This window comes from Pinus tabuliformis, chromosome 1_2, assembly GCF_031772625.1.
Source record: "Pinus tabuliformis cultivar Carrire ecotype Pingquan chromosome 1_2, CPIR1, whole genome shotgun sequence".
Lineage (NCBI taxonomy): Eukaryota > Viridiplantae > Streptophyta > Pinopsida > Pinales > Pinaceae > Pinus > Pinus tabuliformis.
The window spans coordinates 787,432,552-787,441,854 of NC_142298.1; the positions used below are offsets into that span (position 1 = coordinate 787,432,552).

Below are 9,303 nucleotides of genomic sequence, written 5' to 3' on the forward strand. Positions count from 1 at the left end.
AAAGTGTGAGAAGTTCAAACCATTGGGCATGGAGTCAATGAATATGAACTGTTGGGTGTGTTTTCTTTGCTAGAAGAGAGGAATACAGAGCAGGATAGCTACACCTGAAACAATATTTAATGCTGGAATTAAGATGAAATGGAGGTGAGGGAATGAAAGGCAATTAAGGATCTTTCATTCAGCTAACAGAGGGAAAGTGAATGAATAATATCTAGGAGCAATGAAGGATTCCTAAACAACATTCAAAAATGAGAGAACTAGCGTAAACATGATCAATGAAGTATACATATTCATGACTAGTTCTGAAGAAAACATAGAGAAATCACAGAAATTGAGCATAGAGTACAGGTAAGTAACATCTGAGCTATTCTTCTTTCCTGCAATCTAGATCATGATACATAGATGATAGATTAAACATAGAAACTGAAATACAAGTGAGAAAGACTTATTGAACCATGAGGAAGCACGAGAATTCCATATTTTGCTCTTCAGCCATTAAAACCACAACCAGCCAGTTCATAAGCAAACATTCCAGCAATCTTTGTTCATAGAAGTTCTCAAAATATACAGCGCAAGTCTAGAAATCAACAACAACAACCAACCAACCCTTAATACATTGCTCAGGGTGGTATATATAAGCAAAATATCTACAAAACAGATCTGAGGGAAGATCTGAGGAAATAACTTTGTTTAACCTAACTTCTACCGAAATAAATGCAAAAAATATCTATCTAATGCTGCGCTAGAGGCAGCTGCATAAAAAATGAGTAAATATGGTGTCCTTTGAGCTCTGTGCTGTTCATTTGGCCATAACTGTGCTTTGGTTTCTGCAGCGCTGCCCTTAGGTGGCCTTATGTGCATTAACTCTGATCTGGTGAGCCTTAATGGCTTTAAATTCCATCACTGATACTCTTTGACTTTGCTGGGGCTCTTTATTGCTCATCTGCTTCAATATTAAAGTTTTCCACTGATATTCTTTAATCTGATACTCTTCACCGCTACTCTGATACACTTTAATATTGAATCGGGGCCTTTTCTCTCCACTGATACACTTTAACTGCTAAATCGCCCCTGCCTGCCACTTTATGGCGAGATTTGACTGCTGCTGCGCTTTCTGTGGCCTTCTGCGGGCTTTGGAGGAGTTTCGGCGCTTGGCCGATCAAAACATTGCCAAAAATGATGTAACACTGCAAAATGGCGGAGGACTGGATGCTTGAAGGCTTGCTGAGGCAAAAATCCTACTGCTGGGAGCTTATTCGGGCCGGAGCGATCAAGAAATAATGAAGAATGAACAAACTTCCCTTGCTGATGGACCGCGCGGGCGCCGAACAGACATATGCAGAAAAAGCCCTTTTTCTTTATAAAAGGCAAAAAACCCTTTTATACGGGAAATTCAATGAAAATAGAGGCGGGAGCGATACTGTAGCTCAAAATAGATCTGGGCCGTTGGATCGCGCGAAGGCAGATCCAACGGCTGCGACGAAGTCGCAATATCGCTATCGGCGGGGACCCGGGGGCGGAGGCTTTTATATACATGCGACTTACGATATAGCGATCGTCGATATCGCATCGGCGATCGCATATCGGGGAAGGAATGGGGGATGACCTTTATATATGCGATAGCGAAATGGGGGCGATGCGACATAATCTGGACCGTTAAATCTGGGGGCTTGATCGGATGGCTGCCGCGCAATCGCAATATCGCGTCGGCGAAGCTCAAGGGGTTTGGAGCCTTTACCTTTGTGCGATGCGATAAGTGATAATGCATGCGTTTTATTTATAAAAATGGAGAATTGCGGGTTTAACGATAAAACATAAGTTTTATGGAAAAACTTAAGTTTAACGATAAAGCAGGGATAACAATAAAAAGCGGAGATATATATGAAAAAGGGATAATGCGATATGGGGGCCTCCCGATAGCGATATCGCTTCGGATGCGATAGCGATATCGCATCAGAGAAAGAGGATTGGAGATATATACAAAGGGGCCAACATTGCTGCTACCTCCGACAACGATATCGTGTCGGAGGGGGGGGATGCAATCGGAGGAGGGTTTTATAAGATCGGAAGGGTTCCGATAACATAAAAGAGGGTCTTTACGAAGGGAGAAGGGGAAATATGAGATCGGAGGTGGACTTTGATGCATTTGAAGGGGTTGTTAATGCATCGGAAGGGGTCTGATTGCATAGAAATGGGGTTCTTACTAAGTTTCAGGTAAACTTGGTAATTCCCAAAGCATATTCATGGTTATATTTCAACCAAAGGAGGGGATATGTATTTATGGGGGTTTTTAATATATTTTTAATAAGGGAAGGGAAATAACATGGGGATTTATATAATAAAGTTAGAAATTAGTATGAATTTGTGAAGAAAGCGCTAAGTATGAGAAACTTAGGCTTTTAAAAGGAAAAAGGAGTTTAATGGAGAAATCTAGGACTATTGAGCAGATCTCAATATCCTTTGGGGAAATTAGTGAATGATTTGGAAAAAAGGAAGAAGGGGAAGTTAGTCATGCCTCACTTGAGCTGCTCCAAGGGAAAATTGCCTTGTACTTGTGATCTGAAGTAGATTAGCACTTTGAAACACAAAACTGATCACAATCCTTGATTCTGCAACCTCAAAACTGCCTACCCAGCCTACTTACCTAACATTTTGTCTTCTTTTTGTTTGGGTGCACTTGAACTAGCAAACCCAGCTTTTCATTTTTTCTTTTGGCTATCCTCCTATCTAAATCTACCCTTATTTCTTCCTGGGGCCCAGATTAAGCTGTTGAGCACCCTTGATTCTCTACCTATTTAATAATCTGCCAAGATTAAACAGTTTGGACAGATCTTTATTCTCTATCTTTAAAACAAGCAATTTAAACCTAGGGAGGCCAAAATTAAGTTGTTTGGCCTTCCCTTAACTGAGAAATCCTTCAAAAATGGAACTTTTGCAGCATGGAAAAGATGAACATTTTTGGCACTTCCACTGTCAATCATGAAATATGAAACCTATTGTATAGGAGGTTAACAGATTCTGTTCGCCGAAAAAATGAAGACCATCGAAGAAGTCTATCGAATAACAAGAGCATAGTCGACTGATGCTATAACATCCACAATCCTAGGCTATTGGTTCACAATTTCCTTCATTGATCACATCGGTAGAAAACCAATGCAATTGTCAGGATTCTTCTTCATGACAATCTTCATATTCATTTTTGGTATTTTATACCACCATTGGTGAGGACAATGCATGGCCTTCATCGTCCTTTATTGCTTCACCTTCTTTTGGTTAAACATCGGTCCAAATGTAACTACATTCATTATCCCAACGAAAATGTTCTCAACAAGGCTTCATTCTACATGCCACGACATAACTGGAGTACTGTGCAAGGCATGAGCCATAATAAGAGCCATTAGTTTTCTCTAAGCAGTTGATGACAAAGACGATATAAATAACACAAGCTACCACAATGGTATTGGTGTCAAAGCCTATTTGCTACTCTTAGCAACAACAAGCATTATATGATTCCCTTTGACATTCCTGATCCCTAAAACAACAGGAAAATCCCTAGAAGAGCTCTCTAGCGAGAAAGGTGAATAATAAATAGTCCAACTCAGATGCTCTTGACTAGATGCACATAAGTCCAACCCAATTAAATAGCTAGTAAATCTCAATTTATTGAGAAAAATTACATGAAATTATTTTATTGTACACTTACATGTGCAAATTGTATTTATAGTCCTCTGCAACAATACTATCATTCATAAAAAATAAATTGAATTTCCCATGGTCATTAATAGTTTATCACGCTATGATAGATTTTCCAACGTTCTAGTTGGTCAAATAATATAGTGTGCATTACTCATGCTTTCTCTGTTCAACATTTACAACAAAATCTAGTCGTCTCTTCTTATTTGATCCACAAATTAATGGAAGAAACTATGCCAATCTATCTATATAAATGGGGATCGTTGATGCGAATCCCAATTTTGATTATAAGTATCGCTCACTGGTCTCAAACAATAAACAAAAGATCAGTGAGCACATGTATGCACATTAACTATTAATTGCGGATGGGATCATCTGACCATATCATATCATGGCGTCTACAAGAAATTTTCTGGCTACACAAATTTTCTAAGTTAAACCAATTTAGAGTCATTAGAGAATTTTTGATATAAAAAATGGATCTCAAAACAAAAATGTACAACCAAAATCAACTTTCTAAGAACCAATAGGATTCAGGATGATGATGTCAATCATGGAGGACAATTTACCATTTTTGGAGTAAAAAGGTAAAAGGATTAAAAAATAAAAAAACCACTTTTTCCACAAATAATTTTAACTTATCTCCTTATGGTTTTACTCAAATTTCAAGTAGAATCACTCGTTGGATGGATAATTTAATTCCTCATCTAAGGAGTACCATATTGCATACTTTCGATGGACTTTGCTACATGAAAAATGAGAAAAAGATGAAAAACATGAGCGAAATAATGTTTTTCATGTATTTCTCATTTTTCGTATAATAGTGTCCATCAAAAATATGCAACATGATTACTCCTTAGATGCAGAATTAAATTCTGCATCCAACGAGTGCTCTCACTTGAAATTTAAGTAAAATCATAGGAAGATAAGTTGAAAATATGTTTTGAAAAAGTAGTTTTTTTTTTTTCCTCTAAAATATGATGATGTAATCTAATATTATTTTATTATTTCCACTATTATTTTGTAATATTTCTTAGAAGATCCATTTTAGACCTCAAAATTTCTCTAATGTCGGAGGTGCGGAGGAAGCTTCGTTTTCACAATGAAAGATTTCATTATAAGTCCCACACTTTGGAATATATAGAAGTATTGGTGGAGAAATGATTTGAAAATATTTAAGAGATGTTAGCAGGTTATGATAAAGTAAATAATCACTGGCATTGTAGTGAATGATCTAAAATATTATTTAATGTAGGACAATAACATTAATAAAATATAATAAGGGAATAAATTAAAATGTTTTTGCGAAGGTGCAGGACTATGGGGGAAGCATAATGAAAGCTTCCTACGCACTCTGAGGAAACCTAATAGCACAATGAATTTCCTCCGCGCCTTTGCACAAAGAACTTTCTCCACACTCCGAAGACTCCGCACTTCCGCATAATGAACTTCCTCCCTCCTTCCTCTTATTCTTAAGTCTATTTGAAATAATATCGAGTTAGACTTTGCCACAAGACTTTATGATCGTTTTCTCCTCCACAATTTCCACAATGAAAGCTTCCTCCACATATTTGTTCAACCCACACCCCTCCTCTCCACCCCTTCGCTTACTTAAGAGACTTGGAACTCCATAAATTCTAGTATCATTAGGTAGAGCAGTAGCAGTGTCAGACATAACCATGTGAGTGTTAGTGTCAGAGTACTCACTGACAGAATTACCACTTGCAAAATTAGTCTTTTTTTTATTTTAAATTTATTTGTCAGGCAATGACAAATACAAAAAAAAATCACCTTCCACCAAGGGAATTATGTCACGTCAAGGCTCGCTTAGCCAAAGGAAAATTAGAAATAAGACTTTCATAAATTAGAAAATTATTTTTGAATTTACTCAAAAATAAAAATATTCAATATTTTCCCGAAACTTTGGTTAAACTTACAAAAATTCGACAAAAATAATAAAAAAATCAAGAGACTTTGATAACCAAACAAAAGCTATACTTAATAAAATCAATTATTTAAATTCACTCATTAAATTTTCAAAATATTCTAAAATTTAACTTAAGTCATTTTATGCATTAAATTCATTAGGTTTATGTTGGCCTTTTCTTTGTGCATACACCTTCCTATCACTATCGGTGTGCCCATGCACCTTCTAGTGCAATGCTAGTTGTAACTTAGGTTGCCCTTTTCTTTGTGCATACACCTTCGTGCATTATGGCATGAGTATGATAATGGAAAATGAATTGATAGCAATTGACACATCTAGGAGGAATAGTCTTTAAGTGTGGCTTTTTGGAGTTTCAAATGTTTCTAGGGCAATGCTAGTTGTAACTTATGTTGCCCTTTTCTTTGTACATACACCTTCGTGCATTATGGCATGAGTATGATAATGGAAAATGAATTGATAGTAATTGACACATCTAGGAGGAATAGTCTTTAAGTGTGACTTTTTGGAGTTTCACCAGAATCCCACCAACAAATTTGTAGCCAAATCTTGATTTGTGTTGTTTAAACTTGGTTTTTGATTATATATATGGATTCAACACCCTAAAAAAACCCAAAAACACTCCAATTGTGAAGAGTTCACCTCTCAGTCCACATGGGGTTCAAATCTTGGGCTACCCCTCCCCGTAGAGGGGTACACAATGGACATGTAAATCAAAGAGTCCCGCACTATTAAACCTACAAAAAAGAACTTGCCTACTATGCAAATTTCCATTCCAAACCCTAGCAGAAAATCATATCTGGAAGAGAAAGAGAGTAGATAATCATGACTGGTAGTGGGTCTTCAGTTTCTGTAGTTGAAGAGTTGGAGGGCGTCCTTAAGCTCTACAGCGACGGATCCGTGGTGCGTGCAGACGAACCATCTCTTGACTCTCCTCCTCAGAGTGATGGAATTTTATACAAAGACATCGTGTTTGACAATACGCTCGGCCTGTCGGCTCGCCTCTATCTCCCTCCTCACGCCGCCGCCATCACCACACGCCTGCCGCTAATCCTCTACTTCCATGGCGGCGGCTTCTGTAAGAATTCTCCGCGCAGTCCTTTTTTTCACAGCTTCTGTCTCAAGTGGGCGGCGTGTGTAGGCGCCCTCATCGTCTCTGTCGACTACAGATTGGCTCCCGCGCATCGCCTGCCTGCCGCTTACCATGATTCGATCTCTGCACTCCAATGGCTCCATTCTCAGAGCATGGCTATTAGCAGAGGAGGAGGAGGTGGTGATCCCTGGTTCGATTCCAACGCCGATTTCTCCAAGGTGTTCCTCATGGGCGACAGCGCGGGAGGGAACATCGCACATCGCCTGGGAATGTGGACTAGCGGGCAAGATTGGGGTGGAGAAATGCGGGTCAGAGGATTGATTTTGTTGTATCCCTATTTCGGAGGAGAGGCGCGGACTGCGTCCGAGAGTGAGGACCGGCAGGATAACCCTACTTTTACATTGAAAGCCTCGGATGAGCTATGGAGGCTGGCACTGCCCGTGGGAAGCAACAGAGACCATTATTTCTGCAATCCACTCGCCCCCATCTCCGAAGCGCAGGGGTCTTGGTCCCTTGCAAGATCCCTTCCCCCGACTTTGATGGCGATTGGAGGACGCGACATTCTAAGGGATAGACAATTGGAGTACTGTGAGATTCTCAAAAAATCATATGGTGAGCAAATCATTGAAGTTGTGGTGTTTGAGGAGGAAGATCACAGTTTCGCCGTCCTCAAAGTCGAGGAACAGAGCTCTATAAAAGTAAGGGAATACGCTTCTAATTTCATTAAATCCGTAGGTTGAAATGAGTAGTCCACGGTCTCTGCCCATGTGTTGGAAACCGCAATTGAAATAGTTTTTACAAAACTTCAAGCGTACAGCCAATGTGACTTGGGTATCTATGATGCCATGGAGCTCCATCCCAAAGAGTTCCTTTGAATCCTCCGATTTGTCAAATTGCAGTGGAAAGTTTATTGGATCCTTCATAATTATTAATTTTAATATTTTCTTTACATGGGTACATTGCATGTTCTTGTACATTGTATGTTCATTGTTGCCAATAATCAATCACTAAATTGCACTAAATGTCGATTGCGTAATTGTTTACAAAGGTGAGTGATGGCTAGAGAGGCTCCTCTTCTTCCCACTTGCAACCTCTCCATTCTTACAAAGTTGAGCCCCCATATTTTAAGTCTGCTTTGTCACATGTACAACTTCGCCCCTCTCAATCATGGTCTGTCTCATTTGCAGCGTCATCCCTTTCATAGAGTTCGGCTTTGGCATGCCCTATTTACAACCTCAACCACGTATACAGTTTAACTTTAGTCTATTTTATTTGTAACGGCACCCCTCTCACAATGTTCAGCCTCGTAGCCCCATTGGCATCCTTGGCTTTAGTCTAGTCAACAATGTTCTCGGAGGTTGCCAACCTTCAATCTTCCCAAAAGGGAAAAAGCTTAAGTATCACCCAAAACGCAGTTGAAACGTTAAAAATTCTAGGGAACACAAAAGGATGTTTGTATTTTAGACGAGAAATTTATATAACTAACTTACTTTTGAAATTTAAATGGGTCTCAAACACTTTATTTATTATTTTTGCCAAGCTTACAATATACTTCCACAATAACATTGCATCAACTAGCAGTTATCATTGATCAAGCAATAATAATGCAAAAGAAAAGAGGTCTTCACTTATAAATTAAGAAAAATAGAGGATATATTATAAGTATGGGAGTACGAGATGTGTGGTGGGAATTTATAAGTACTAAGAGTATAAAAGGAATATGATTAAAAATAAGAGATATTTAATAAAAATAGGGGTTATTTTTATTAGGAAGATGTATTTGAAGGGAATTCAACAAAAAGACTATGTGAGATTTTTATCAATATCTAATGAAAGTAAATGTATTTTTTAATATCCCATGAACTACACTGAACAACTTCAACTCTGTAGAATGCAAAGGGAGTTCATTGTGCAGAATGCGGAGGTCCCTCAACGCTTCGCACAATGAACTTCCTCTGCACTTAGAACTTCTTATCGAATCATACCCTACCCATATATTTATGTTATGAATTGATAACATTTTCAAGTGCGATGCACACATTTTGGCAACAAGTTAACATGCGTAAGGCAAACTTCTATTGCATTTTTATAGTAAGTCAAGCTTTTGGTTGGTTTTTTGATCTAGTAAAATTTCGCTAATAATTTGTGAAAAGAAATCCTATTGAACTTGAACATTTTTTTTTTAATCCAAAAGATTTGTATTTGCAAAGATTAATGCTACGCTCACAATTGTGCTCGTATAAGCGGCCCAAACTACGCATAGTGCTAAGAATTAACAGAGGAAGTTGTGCAAAGGTGCTTTTCGTTGTGTGCAGTGTGGATGTGTGAAGAAATTGTGTGCGAAGGCAAGAATAACAACAAATTGCGAAAACGATTGCAAAAATGGAGCATTCTCGAATAATGACAAAAATGGACCCCACACTACCTTAATTGATTAATTAGCAGTAGAGCCAGGGACTATGCTGCGTTGCAACTATTACTCTCGTTCAAATACAATCTACACCCTTATTATACATGCCCCTAGGCAGGTATTATGCATTGGATATTTGTTGACTTACTATTAATTCAGTCA

The 9,303-nt window shown here is 38.4% G+C and overlaps 1 pseudogene; it reads left to right on the forward strand.

Moving 5' to 3' along the window:
- Window positions 1–6,366: 6,366 nt before the first annotated feature.
- LOC149208243 (strigolactones hydrolase CXE15 pseudogene) lies at window positions 6,367–7,688 on the forward strand (annotated as a pseudogene).
- The last annotated feature ends 1,615 nt before the right edge of the window (window positions 7,689–9,303 follow it).